Genomic DNA, 14,277 nt, shown 5'->3' with positions numbered 1-14,277 from the left:
TACTCCCATGTAAGTAACACCTAAATTGAATTTTACAGTTTGTCAAAAAGGGTTGGGTTATCTGGAGGAAATAGCCTCTTTTTAAAACTGTCTTTTGTGTTGGAAGAGTTCCTCCCAGGTGAAATTAGCTGAACTTGGTATGCAGGTTAATTTTCTTTTGTGAAACTTGATTTTCCTGTTATGGTTGTTAGACTTTCCTTGGAATGCATTGGCTTATACAAGTCTGTAAGAATTGCATCCACCTTTCATCCAAACTAGAGGCAGGATGTTGATAGAATGTGCTAGCAGAACTTTGCTGTAAGTTCCAGAGGAACTTTCTCTTGGGATTCCAGGAGACCTTTAGTAGACTTTTGATAGGTCTTACACCAGCCTTGTAGGATGTGGATGCATTTCAGAAATTGGAGGAAGTACACTTTTATTGTTTTCCCTCCCTGCTTCTCCCCCCATCCCCAAATCATACAGCTTTGATCTACATGAAGAATCCAAAAAAATTGCTGCATGTCACTGGTTGTTCTGAGTTGTCCTTCCCTAAAATTTTCAAAGGTTTTCTGTTTAGAGTAGTACCTATATTTTAGATGGCATTGAAATTAATCAAAAATTTCAACACCTTTCTGAGTGTTGTCTGGAGCAGGAATAGCCTCCCCCCCACCCCTCTTCTTTAAAAAGAAAACCTGTGCATGTGTGTATTTCTGAATAAATGAGTCATACAGACATACCGTGGTGGCAGTGGCAGCTGAATTGCTCTGAAGATTTAGAGCTATGTTGTATTAATTTCAGCAGGAATCTCATCTTGAAAAAGACCACTGGACACAAAAGGCCACTCTTCCATGTGCTGGTTCATAGAACTCCCCAAGGGTTACTTTTTCTGGTACTATTATGAGCTGTTGTACCTTGTGGTAATCTGGTAGCTGGAAATTGATGGAATTCCAGACCATACAGACATTTAACCATCTGCCTTGTTTGTTCTCTCTTGATTTACCTTTGCCCAGTTCAAGCTAAACAATTTTGGAATAAGGGACTGCTGAGAGAAAAAGCCAAATGTTTGTTTACTTTTTTGTGAGACTTATTTGTAAATGAAAATATTGTGTTTAGTTTACTGTCAATTTAAACTTTAGTTTTCTACCTGATTGCAAATAGAAACATATGTGATTAGTGACAACCAGCCTTCCAAAAGTCATCCTAAACTCTTTAAGTTACATTTTGGAAGTAAATGTAAATCCCTCTTTTTCTGTTTGCAACGGCTGACTTTTTTGGCACGTAGAAAAGAGGCTGTGTACCAAGTTTTTAAAAAGGTACAAAGATAATGTTGATTAATGTGGGTTATTCTATAAGCACTGGACCAGAATTCATAACAGAATCAAAGGTGTGGTAAAAATTAAACTTACATTTAATTTTAATTACAAATTACCTCATTTACTCAGCCCCCTACCACACTGCTCAGTGATCATTATCATGACACAAAAAGCACCACAACATTTGTGAGCCTGCGAAGTGCAGCAGTAAGATTCCTTAAGGGAACTAATTCCTAGTTCTGGGGGGCTAGCACTGGTGTACTCATCTTAGAGTGCCTTCCACTGTCACTGGACAAAGCCAAATCACTTTTCCAAATAAATTCAAGTTTGAATTTCAGATCATCCTATCTTTATTTGTTAAAAATTACTCTTGATGAAAGATCCTGACCTGGCTAATTTGCTCAAATAATAAGTTATCCTTAAGTGAAATGTACCAAACAAAACATGCACTTTATTTCTGAGCTCATCTCTTTTAACAGTTGTCATTTTCCATCAGTAGAAGCTTTTATACCTTTTTGTTTCTAAATTGTTAAGCTCTGTATGGCTCCTAGCTACTTTTGCACTCAAGACACTCCTCAAGCTTCCCTTCAATAAGAGAGATAGATGGAGTTCTGTGCCCTTTGGCAAAGTATGTTTTCTAATTGATTTGCTGTGTTTGTCTTGCTTGAATATTCTCCAATGTTTTTCCCTGATTAAAAAAATTATAAGTCCTTGCATGAAGCCTTATTCCAGCTCTGGCTGCACTGGTGCCAAGTGCAGAAAGTAATTTAACATCCATTTGTGTGCTTGGGACTTCCTTGTGTGCATGTCCAGTGATGAGAACGAACCTTTGCTGCGAAATCTCTGAAATTGATCCCAGTGACTCCAGAGCTCTTCTAAACTCCTGATTCTCAGTGTATGTTCTTGATATGCAAATATGGCAACAGATTTCTGATAACTTGATGTTTAGCACAGCCTCTGCTTCTCTTTGCTTAGCTTTCTCAATCAAATGATTTTCTTGCTGAGCATTTGTGTTCTCCTCTATGTCAGAGCATTCTTCAGTCTATTATGCAAAAGCCTCATCTGCAATGATTTGAATTTCCTTTTAAATACTGATAACGATGTTAGTGTGGAGTTAAATGCCAAATTCTGCAGTGTTCATCTAAACCTAGATTATTCTAATTTGTGGTTATTTATTAGTGTCTATTAGTGATTGAAAAAAGGTATTTTGTGTATGTCATGTTGAATTGTTCTAGTTCTCCATGAAAATATCCTGTGCTGTTGTTTTTTGAAACAATGTGTATTGTTTTGAAGATGTACCTTTTTTCATCAGTCAAGTTTTCTAATGCATTTAAAGAAAGAGGAAAAAAAAAAGTGAATTCCAGATAGCTAACTTTATTTCTCATAAATCCATCTCAAAGGCATTAATTTTCTTATTATACTTGCTTATTAGTAAAGTCATATATCAACCAATCCAGTATTTTGCCTGACTTGCCTGGTTCATGGATATTGGTTTTGCTTGTTTGTTTTTTAAAGCTTAGCAATGTAATCTCTTTTTGACACTCTTGTTGCTGCTTGGCTAGCTATCTCAAAATTTTGGGATGCAAATTATCCAAATCTATTTAATTTCAACAACTGTTAATTAACTTTCTCTCTCTAATAATTGTTGTAGAGAGCAGTCATCCTGCAATGGCATAATCTCACTTTTTCCTGAAGACTAACACTTTGTGAATACTTTTGTCTTTTTTTTGTACCAATATTTCTACTAATAATTCTGCCATAAGCCATGCAGATATACAGCACAATTATAAATTCTGTGTTCTTAGTGAAATCTCAGTGTCATCTGCTGTCCATTTTTTAATATTTTTATTTTTCCTTGATCAGCTGTGCAATTGCTTAGTCCTGACTCATATGCATGGCTGAGAATGGCTTTACATTCTTTCATTCATTCTGTGCCTTTCACTACTCATCTAAATCATGTTGTTTGTTTGTTTTAACCAAAATGACCTAATTTCTGTTTGAGTTATGACTGTCCATGAGCTTGGAACTTGTTCTTAAACAGTGCCCAACTTTATAGAACCCGAATCACTTTTTTTTTTTTTTTTTCGGATGACTTCTGTAGTGAACAATTCACAAGAATTTTTTATTCAGATTTCCATAATTGCAAAGTTCATTGAAGGTTTGCTTATTTTGCTGTCACTTCATTTTGTTTGTTCTTGGTTTGTTTTATTTTGTACACCTTGATCTTACAGTTTTGGGGAAGGGGGAAACAAAGGCAGGATGGTGATGTGTTCTCAATGTTCTTCCAAGAACTGTGCCATCATATTCCTTTATTTTTTTTTAGTCTTGGAGTGGTAGATCAATCTGGAAGTCTATAAATTTATTTGTGAGAAGACACATCTGTTAGATAAAGTGTTCAACGGCTCTCATCTGGAATAGAGATTTTTGAGGTAGAAGTTGGTAGATGAATACTGAAACAATACCCTCCATGGATTGTGAGTTTAAGCTGGGTAAACACAATCATTGTATTATTCTCGCTCTTCACTTAAATATTTTCCTGAGAAAAAACAGTTCTGAATCATCTTGATACAAAAGGACATTTGAGCACAGCATGTTTTTGGATTTAGAGCATTTTTTGATTTTTTTTTTCCTCCAACTGATACTTACAAAAGCAAGATTTGCTTTGGTTTGGTTTTGCTCCTGTATATAAACACTTGTCTTTCATAAACCAACATAAAATGGGCTCACTGTAACAGTGAAGAAGTATATGAACTGCTAGAAGTTAATCCAGTGACCCAGAAAATTAACTTATATCATCTTAGGGTTACCTTTGATTGCAGAAATCACTCTTTGCCCTGAGTAGGTGGTTCAAATAAATTGTGCAAATAGACAATGAGCTAATAGAATAAATTAGAAAGGGATTAGTAGTAGATGTACTTAAGTCATCAGAGAAATGTCAGAGTACTGTATATACACCACTTAAGAAATAAATTTTCCATTTTCCATGTAATTTCATATTATTGTTTTGATCTAAAATAGTAGGATGAATCTTGAGTGTTCATGATTGGATTAGACATGCCTATTTATAATCCACTTTTTATTCCTCTTTGAGTTTGGGTAACTTGATGTTATTAAGGTCAGTTAAATATGGGTCAAATACAAGTTTCACATCTGGGAGATCCATACCACTGACTGATGAAATAGGTATATAAGCTATAAATTCTTTCAAGCAGTAAAATAAATTATGGAAAATTTACCTACATTATCTTTCTGTAAATGAAGGAGCACTAAACATCTGCAGAGAAGACTGGACCTAAAATATTTGTGTCATAGGTATCATTTCTGAGAAGATAAAAAAAAGTCCATTCTAGTGGGAGTTTTCCTTCCTCTTAAAAGGCTTTGGATTGTGCCTTCAGTAAATTAAACCACAATAAAATGAGAAATTAATTTAAAACTGTGTTGATTCAGAAGTAATTAAATATGGCAACACTTACCTCTAGTACACTCAAGGACTGTAAGTAAATACGTATTGCACTTAGGCTGTCCTGAGTGTTTACATATTATATGCACAGGAGTATAATAGTTTTAAATGTCTTCAAATTCAAACTGCTGCTGCAGTTTGATTGCTGATTTGAGCTAATACTTCACCTGTGTTTGGAAAATAAATTCCTCTGGAGAAATCAATATTTGTCATGTCAGATTCCATACCTTGGTTGGTTGGGGGACAGGGTGGCCTCTGGGGAAGAGCTGATAGTTCACATGCTACTGTATTAGCAAGATCTATTTGTGGAATAAAGGATTGCTCAGTCCAGATCTTTGTCATCCAGCTCTCTTCTGTCCACTCCTTGAACATCGTGCACTGGGGTGGGTAAATTCTACATTCTGAACTTGAGAGAGTAAAAGCTCTGCCTCCTGCTGCTGTGGTTTGTTTCCACTGCAGCCAATGTTTGACTGTGTGTGTTCAGTAGGGATGGGGAATATCTGTGTGCGGGAAGGATAAAGGGCATTGCAAATACCTGCAGGAGTGTGCTTACCGAGGTTCCTCTCCAGCTCAGAAATAATGACAAACGGTGCAATGGAGCTGCCTTGTTTTCCCTCGTTGTTGAGTGGGCGTAGGCGTATACGTATGTGTGCAGCAAATGTGCATAAAATAAATGACACACTACTAATATGCCCTGATTTGTCTTCAGAATTCTCTCATGGAGTATGATGCTCTGAATAATTCATCATACGTATTTCTTCTCTGTATAAATACCCTTGTTTCAAATTTAGCAAGCTGTTCTCTATGGACATGTGGAAATTGCAGGATTAAAAAATTACCCTGCCCAGTAAACAAAGTCACTTATCCACCTGAGTAGGCACAGGATAGCCAGAAGCAGGATCCCTCCTTCCAGAAGGTGAATCTCCTGCAAAATGGGTTTAACCCATGCACAGAACTGCAGGTGTTCTCCAGGGAGAATGTGGCTGCTCCCCATGCTGCTTTGGGTTTAAAATCAAATTTCAAGGGATGCAATTGCTTCAGGGAGTGCTTGTGAGTTCATGCAATTTCTTCATGTGAGATTCTTCATCCCAAACTGCTAGCTCCACAGAGTAGCTGTTATCAGCAAGGCAGTGAGACCCCGAAGCCCCCTTTGCCTGCTTTAAAAGTGCAAATGTCCAGGACACAGGCACAAACTGACAGGCTGCACCTGAGCAAATTTACAGCTGCAGTATCCTGTGCTGTACATTCTGAAGAGATGGAAATCAAAGCCCTTTGTAGAAGTGATAATTTTGAGTAAAATATTCAGCTGTAGGAGTATGGATTAGCCATTGCTATGGCAACCTGTACACATTCTTCAGTTAAACAATGAATTGCAGAGTATTATTCCTACACCATAAAAGTGCAAGACCCAACATTTCATTCTTGAAGGTTAACACAGGTGAGTCACAGCTTGGAATAAATGCACTGCATGTAGAACTGGAACATTTGCTGTGTAATTTTGAATTTCTCTTTCTATCTAACAAGTTTAAGGGAGTGATACGCATCTCACATAAGAACCTTCTGCCCCATAAGGCTTGTGGTGTTTTTGGTGGGAACCGAAGGATTATTTTCTTCAGTGTTCATTCATAATCTACATTTTGTCCCCTCCATATTGAAGAATATTGTTTCTGGGGTTGGTTGTGGAATGTCCATCCCTGGAGATTCAGCTGGCCAAGGCCATGGTGAAAGGATCAAGTGTTTGTCTCAGTCACACCGTTGTCCCAGGGTCAGAGCTGGCACTTTTTGATCTCCCTTCCAGTAAACATTTTCTGGACTGCCTAGGAGTTCTAATAGAATGAGCTACTCCTCCTCACTTCACCTTCAATTTTCTGATCTTCTGATGCTGGGGGAGGAGGAAAATGCACAGCTTATATGGTTACATTGGTGTCAGAAAGGGAAAATAAATAGTGAGTCGAGTTTGAAAGTATGGGACGTTTGTTTGTTACTTTGTTTTGCCCAATTTGCCTTTTAATTATTTTTTAATGATTAATGATGAAAAGTTTTTGATTTCATAGCACTTTGTCATTGGAAAATACAAATTTACTGGCAGGCACTGACATCTGTGTGCGAAATTTTTAAAAGTTTTTATAAGTCATATCCTTGAAATACATGAAGATTTCCATAGTGTTTTTGTAGCAGTTTGTTTGTGTACTTCTGTATTTATTGCTGCTTACTGAAATTTAGTTTCTTGGCAATTAAGTACTTCTTCAATAGAGAGAAAAAGTGAGAAAACTTTCTTTGGAGTAATTTTTCCATTTTCTTTTTGTCCAAAAGCTTATGAAGTAAGAAATGTGTGCCCATTTTATTACTTGTGTGATTAAATTGTATGTTGTTGTTATTTTTTTTTCCTTTTGCCAGAAAATGTTAGATAATTTTAAAAATTTCTGATTTCTGGATAAGTTTTTACCATTTCAAGAAGCCAGAGCTTAGGTATCTCAGCTGTATTTTCCCTTTACTTTGTATGACTGGACATTATATGACTCTGTAATTCAGTACATTATACCAGATTTTAAGTAAAACTTTTCTAAATTAGTGAAAGAAAATTAGAAAATTTCCAGGGAAATTGCGTGCTAGGTATTATGTCTGTTAGTTCATGTCAAGCTGGAGTAATTTTCATCAGCCTCAATCAGCAGTTTTGTTCAAAACTCAAATGGAGTATTTCCGAAAGACAAATACAATTATTTTAGGGCGTATCTCAAACTTTGATCAAGCATCAAATATTTTGCTGTTGGAACTGGAATGTCCTGACTTATATCAACAATGAACTAGTTAAATAAAAAGCTAAAAAAAAAAAATCTGACATTATGCACAACAGTGTGAAAATCTCTGGAGACCTTCTGTAAGCAAAGTGAAACAGAAATCGCTACCCTTGCAGCTACTGATAACACACAGAGATGTTTGTCTTCATCACTAGCTGAGAATGTGGCATATCACTATGTAAATTTGGTTTGAGTCTTAATTAAATATTTAAAATGTGTTGGCTTTCTACTGCCTTTTTGGGAAGATGGCATATTCTGGGTAGAAAACCTTCTGGCTTCATATTCCTGTATATTTGTTATGTTATGAAAGATTTCTTCGCAAAGTATAATGAATTTGGTGTTGATTTGAGCAAAAAATGGCTGGTAATTACTCTCTGAAAACAGATATTTTTGCTGGAATATAACAGGTTTTACTTCTCTTGGGGGTATTTAAGAGCACTGATCATACATAGATGGAATTAATTAAATGGGAGTATTATTTTCTTAAGGACTTGTGCAAGTAGCCTCCAGAAAATCTACTTTATTTTTTCATATTTTTTTGTATTAACAAAATGAATTTTATTTTGAATGCATTATGCTGTTTTAGTACTTGAGTTCTAGAAAACTTTTTGAGCTGAAACTTGCAGGGTCTTGATCTTCTGTTTCTGGGTGTAACTCCTCTGGCTTTTAAGGAGCAACTTAGATGTGAGCAGAATGAAGTCAGGCCTGGAAGCTCTCCATGTTCCTGGAGTCTCCTGGCTTGGGCAGGTGGTGTCGGGCTCTTTCTGGAAGGGCTGTGCTCTCACAGTGGTATCCATTGCCTTGAGCGTGTTTGTGCAGTCTGGAGCAGGAGATTGTCGCCAGGAAAGCACCATCACCTACTTCTGAAAGCGCAGAGGGGACTTTTTTGGACGAGGAAGAAGGCGCTGGAGAGCATGTAGAGGAGATGCTATTACTCTGTGATTCCCAAGTGCATTTCTAGCTCAATTTCTGCCTGGTTTATTTCCACAGGAACTAGCAAGGGGAACACATCAGCTGCTGTTGTTGAGAATTAAAATTTGATGCCTTGGATTAAAATTGAAAGGACAGTGCCCTGACAGTTTTCCCTTCCCAAGTTTATTATGGCAATGCTCAGTAAGGGTGAACAGAAGTAACTCTTGTACCATTTCAAGCAACTGAAGAGGGAGTTCAGTGGAAGCCCTGCTGAATTTACCAAGCCTGGGCAAGTGTGGCATTGACTCATAGAGTAACTTAGAGGATTCAAGATAAGCCCTTAGTCCTTCACAGTTCTTTAAAAGTAGCAACGTAGATTTGCACCAAGGCTAAAGATAGTGATTCGTGAGTCTTAAATTTTGAATGTATTAATTTGTCTAGGGAAACCAAGATTTCTTTCATTACCACTCTTGCATAGAAATCAGAGATTCACAATGAGATTATAATTCACTATTTTTTATATAAATGTTACGTGTACAAACTTCATGAAGAGAACATTATTAGGAATGCAAAATCAAGTGGTCACGAGAAGGGAGTGTTAAGACTGGCATTGCAACAGAAATTTAACTTCTCTTACGCATATGCATTCTGATGATGTAATTAGAATTTAGGTAAGAACACATAATACTTTCCAGAAAATTTCTTCCTTGCTTAGTGCACAAGATGGACAGTGCTCAATTAATGAGCAGCTATTCAATACGTTGTTTTATCCTCAGTGTTTGATACGTGTCCCTTATTTACAGCACGGTGTTCAGACCCTGCTCAGACATCAGAATTATTAATTTCCTCATAGGCTTTTCTGTGCTCTTCATCATTACTGTATCCAAGTGCTACACAGGTTTTAAATTAAATTTATCTCCACAAAGCCCCAGTGAGGGATGTGGTATTATCTCTGTTTTACAGATGGGGAACTAACAGAGATTAACGTCGGAAAAATTCACCAAATTTGGATGCTCATTTTAAGACGTGAGGTTGGATTTTAGCGCCCTGCAGATCATACAGGATGTTCTGTGGTCAGAAAACACCACTTGCTACTCCAGCATCAGGTGTGTTCTTGTGGCTGGATAACTTCCCCAGCAGCTCAAGGCTGCAAATTGAACATTTACATGGCAATATTGATCACTAAAAAACACTTTGTATTTGATAGCTTGGGCAGTATCACTCAAGAACTTGTAGCTTTCTCTGAAATAAGCAGAACTTCAGTGAATCATCTGCAGAAATGAGGCCCTGGGGCTTGCTGAAAACTCTAATATGACTTTATTATTAAAGACTGTTTCTTAATGCTTGCATATAAATTGGCATTACATAAGCCATCCGAATTCTCATCCTTGTCAATTTGGTAGTTGGAATTTTGCAATGGAGAAAGATTAATTTGGAATATTGGAATTTGTGATCCAGGTAATTTGGGGAATGAATATTAATTGAGAAACCATATTGCCTCAAAGATAGTAGTGTCTTCTCTGTGATAAACATGAAGAGGCTCTTTCCAAATGAACTTTCATTTATTTTCATTGTATATTCAGATTTCTTATCTCTTTGAAGACATTCTAAATACCAGAAGATTTGTGAGCAAGTCTAGCAAAATACTGTTTCTCTGTTTGGGAAAATTTTAATTAGTGATTATTTGTGTTGTGTCCACATTTTGTATACTAAAAGTACGTTTACAATACTTTCTTTGCACTTTCTCCACTGGCAGTTTATTTTACACTGGGTTTTGTTTTAGGCCAGCTACTTGCACATAGAGTAACTTAGAATTCAAGGTAAGCCCTTAGTCCTTCATAGTTCTTTAAAAGTAGCAAGGTAGATTTGCACCAAGGCTAAAGATAGTGATTTGTGAGTCTTTCTGTTAATTTTCTGAGAATTTTGATTTCATTAATTAGACCAGGGAAAAAAGATTTTACTGTATCTTTTTATGCTTCTCAAAGTCTGCCTCTGCTCTGTTTTCTTATCTGTTAGATACATATTCCTTTATATTTTCCCAAAGCTCTTTGAAATATTTAGCTGGCAATGATTAGAGAAGTGAAGAGTTTCTTACATTCATCAAGAAATGTACCAGAATAGGGGCTGGTATGACAGAATGATGTAGATAGAGAACCCCCTTCTTTAAACACCTTTTTAATGTTAACCTACATAAACTGCATTCCCCATGCCAAGTTCATATCTTTTGTGGAACGGAGAAGATACCCTGTGTGTATGAAGTTGGACAGTTTTCTCCCAGCTATGAAGTGCACTCAGGGAAGCCAAAACGTCTCTTATAACAACACAAGAAAATGAATTTTTCAGTAGTTTCAAAGTCTCTTTTGTTTACAGTTGTATTCATTTCCAGACTGCTGAGAGCCAGCTATTCCCAGAGCTTTATGGTATTGCTGTGGCATTACTTACAGAACAACTGCTTGCTATTGAGGAAAAAATGAAAGTTAGTGAGAACTTTGCTTGACTAAGGATGATTTCCTACTGGGCAGCTTGGGTAGTACATATGTATTGTGCAAATCACCTTTTAAATAATAAATTACATCCATTATTTAAGAAGTGAAACAGTAGTCTAACGTTTTCGTTGGAAATAAACCATTTATGCCCACCTTCTGCAAAATGTGCTGGTACTGGGGCAGGCAGGGCTGTGGGTGCAGGGTGTGACACTGAGCTGGCAGCCCAATTTATGAGTTACCTGTCCAGAGGAGTCAGAGGAATTCAGAAATAAATCAGGGCTTTGGCTTTGACAAAAGCCAGACAAATTCTTGAAGCTACAGAGGGGTCCCTGGTGGAGTTTTCTGCCAGTGTGCCATACTTCAGCCTAAACATTCATCCTACAGATTGCAGATTAAGATTTAATCATGTCTATAGATTTCTAATTACTCATGAGTATCTAATTAGAAACCCTGGCTGGCAAGGAGCTCCAAAGACCTTTCAGTAGATCATACAAAAATTTGTTCCCCAATTAGTTGCAGAACAGTCATCTGGCACCCAGTTCTTATTTAAAATGTTAGCAAGTTTACAGAAAAATGAGAACATAATACTCTTAGTTATTCCAATCCACCATGTGACCATAAATTTTTTAATCTTGAAAAGTTAAAAGCAGGAACACTAAAACATTTTTTGTTGATGCCTGAAGTGATACAGCGTAGGAAAGAGAGCCAGAAATACAGCAAAAATATACAAAACTGTTGGCTTGGTTTATGGCTTGGTTATGTGACTCATGAAGTTCTTTATGGGGAGTCTAGGTTGAAAAATAATCATATAGATTGCTTTCTAAAAGGAAAACCATGAAGAATCTTATGGTAGTTAGAGATAGATGAAAATACATGTTTTTCAGGATATTTGGCAATCATGAAGTAAAAAGCAAACAAGAGAATGATGTGCAGATACAGTAAAGTGTGCAATTAATAGATGAATGACAAAATAAAAATAATAAATTTGTAAAAATAATGAGCACTTAAATTTTTTCCTCTGTTTCTTTAATTTTTTTAAGCATTTCTGAATCTTTTATCAAGGACAATGCAGGCCAGCATATTGAAAATGCAGGTTTAGGCTTTTTATCACAATATCTTCCCCTTTGGTTTTGGTTTCTCTTTATTTCTGTTCCTAGTATTGAAGTGGAGAAAATCCTTTATCGCATCAGTGATTTTGAAATTTGACTTTAAGAATATTGACAAGATCGTCTTTAACTTCTCTTACTTGAGTAAATCAATCAAAAGGAGTTGCTGGAGTTGTCTTAAGGCCTGATCCTGATAGTAACCTAGTGAAGCCAAAAACCTGTTCAATAGATTTTAGTGGTTAGTTTGCTAAGAGCTCCTGTCTAGTGGGAAAAGTTTCTTGAAGAGCAGCTTGAGGTGAAAATGTAACCCCAAACTTCTCAGGCTTATTATCCTACTGGAATGAATCTAATGCCTGTATGTGTTACATAACAGGAACTGCAAGCCTCTTTCTCTCAGCAGAAAACATCCTCTGAAAAGAAGCTGTATTCAGAAATAGCTCTATTTTAATGTAACTGTATTTTTCTGCTACCAGATACAAAACTTCTCCCCCTGCCAAAATCACATGACACTGCCTGTATTTGCCTAAATTTATTTAGGTCATAGTGATCAGGATTAATTTAACCAAAAATCTGTAAGTAAAATCATGTCGTGCTTCAATGTTGATTTGTCGGTGAATGTGTCCTTTTCCAAAATTTGCTTTTTCTTTCAGTTGATTTGTAACCCAGCTATCATTCAACATTACCTTGCTGAGCAAGGACCCTCATGGTGCTCTGTACAAAAATGCAGAAAGTTCTGATTTTTACCACAGGTGTCTTTGAGAAAGAGAGGGAAGTGACCGGAAAGCAGGAATGGTGTTTGCCATATTCCAAACATATGGTCAAGTAAAGAGAGAGCATTTGGAGAAAATCAGAGGGAAAACCTTTGCAGAGGGGGAAAGTTAAACCTAGAAAAGTCTTCTTTGCATGCAGTTCACAATTCAACTGGTTTAAATGAATCAGAAATAGTAAGAACAAGTCACACCAGGTTGCATTTTTCCAGTGAGTACAGTATAAACTTTTTCAAAAAATCTATAAAATTTCAGCATTAGAGCAGCACTTTCGTAGCTATATTATGTGATCTTTGTGAGGTGTTTACAGCTCTGTAGCTGAATTCTCACGGTCTGTACGATAAACAATCAGTGTTTTCCACATTCCTCTGATGAGAGTCAACTGATTGACTTCTAGTCTGGCCAGTGGGATGGAGAGGTGGTAACCTTGTTCTCCAATCCCTGGTCATAGTTCAGAATCTATATAAGTGAGGTCTTTGTAAATAATAAAAAGTTCTTTGGCTTTCATCTTTGTGGAGTCAAATCTGTAAGTATCTTTTATATCCTCTAACACATTTTTGCTTTTTATTAATACATAATTAGATATGTGTGCCTTGGCAGTTCTGTAATTAGACTGTACAGTCCTAGCAGTCCATTTTTTGGCCAGTGGCCTTGACCTTCTTCGCATGGTGGGAGCATTTTTTTCCTCCCAGCTGCTCCCAAGGGTGCATCCCTGGGCTGGCAGCTCTGCTGGATAATGCAGTCCTGCTGGAATCACTGCCTGGGATACACTCAGGGCCATGGCCCAGGGCTCTTGTTCTGAGGGGGACAAAAGGAGCTGGGGGAAAGATGTGAACATAAATCCTTAGAACTGATGCTTTGTTAATTCCAGAGTTCACGGAACAACCTGGTTTAAGTGGTTTTATTTTGGAGAGCAAGCACGTATATATAAAGTGATGAAATGAGGGCTAATGGGATTTTTCTTAAAGATTCCAACATCTTGAAATAAACATAAATGCTCTGTACATAAATGTAAAGGATCCACCATCTAGTATTATTAGTTATATATAAATGTAAATCTGACAATAAACTTTCATTAAATGTCTTCATTTATATGCTGAAGGAATTGTTAGACTAAGTATGGTGTCTGCATTTTCCTCTGAATGTTTGTGTTACATTTATTAATTCAGCGAGCTGAAATGTTTGTGGAGATACTCAGGTCTCACAGGAATTGGTCTAAATATAATAAATTCAAATTCATAGTATTACCAAATAGCCATGGTCTAATAATAATAATAAGTTTGCATTCAGTATGAAATCCTGGGAAAAAGGACAAAAGAACAAAATACAGGAAATAAATCTTTAAAAAGTGTTTACTGATTCAGGAGGGCTTTTGGAAGTGATTTAGCCAGTTTCTCAGTGAAGAAATTACAGAATTTTGGACTGTATCTGGAAGCTCCTCATCCAGCATCTCTGG

At 36.7% G+C, this 14,277-nt stretch overlaps 1 protein-coding gene across 5 annotated transcripts in view; it reads left to right on the top strand.

The window, feature by feature from the left end:
* The window catches only part of FHIT (fragile histidine triad diadenosine triphosphatase), a 605,820-nt gene that overhangs the window by 173,396 nt on the left and 418,147 nt on the right, over positions 1-14,277 (top strand). The window contains exon 1 of one of the 5 annotated variants that reach the window (XM_058422317.1): positions 13,336-13,347. The exons of the other annotated variants lie outside the window; for them this stretch is intronic. The gene's annotated coding sequence lies outside the window, so the exon portion shown is untranslated. Of the gene's footprint in view, positions 1-13,335; positions 13,348-14,277 lie in introns of those variants that run through there. 5 annotated transcript variants of the gene reach the window in all.

This window comes from Hirundo rustica, chromosome 12 (genome assembly GCF_015227805.2).
Source record: "Hirundo rustica isolate bHirRus1 chromosome 12, bHirRus1.pri.v3, whole genome shotgun sequence".
NCBI classification, from domain to species: Eukaryota; Metazoa; Chordata; class Aves; order Passeriformes; family Hirundinidae; genus Hirundo; species Hirundo rustica.
The sequence above is the reverse complement of the archived record's forward strand: the minus strand, read 5'-3'. Positions and strand labels throughout refer to the sequence as shown.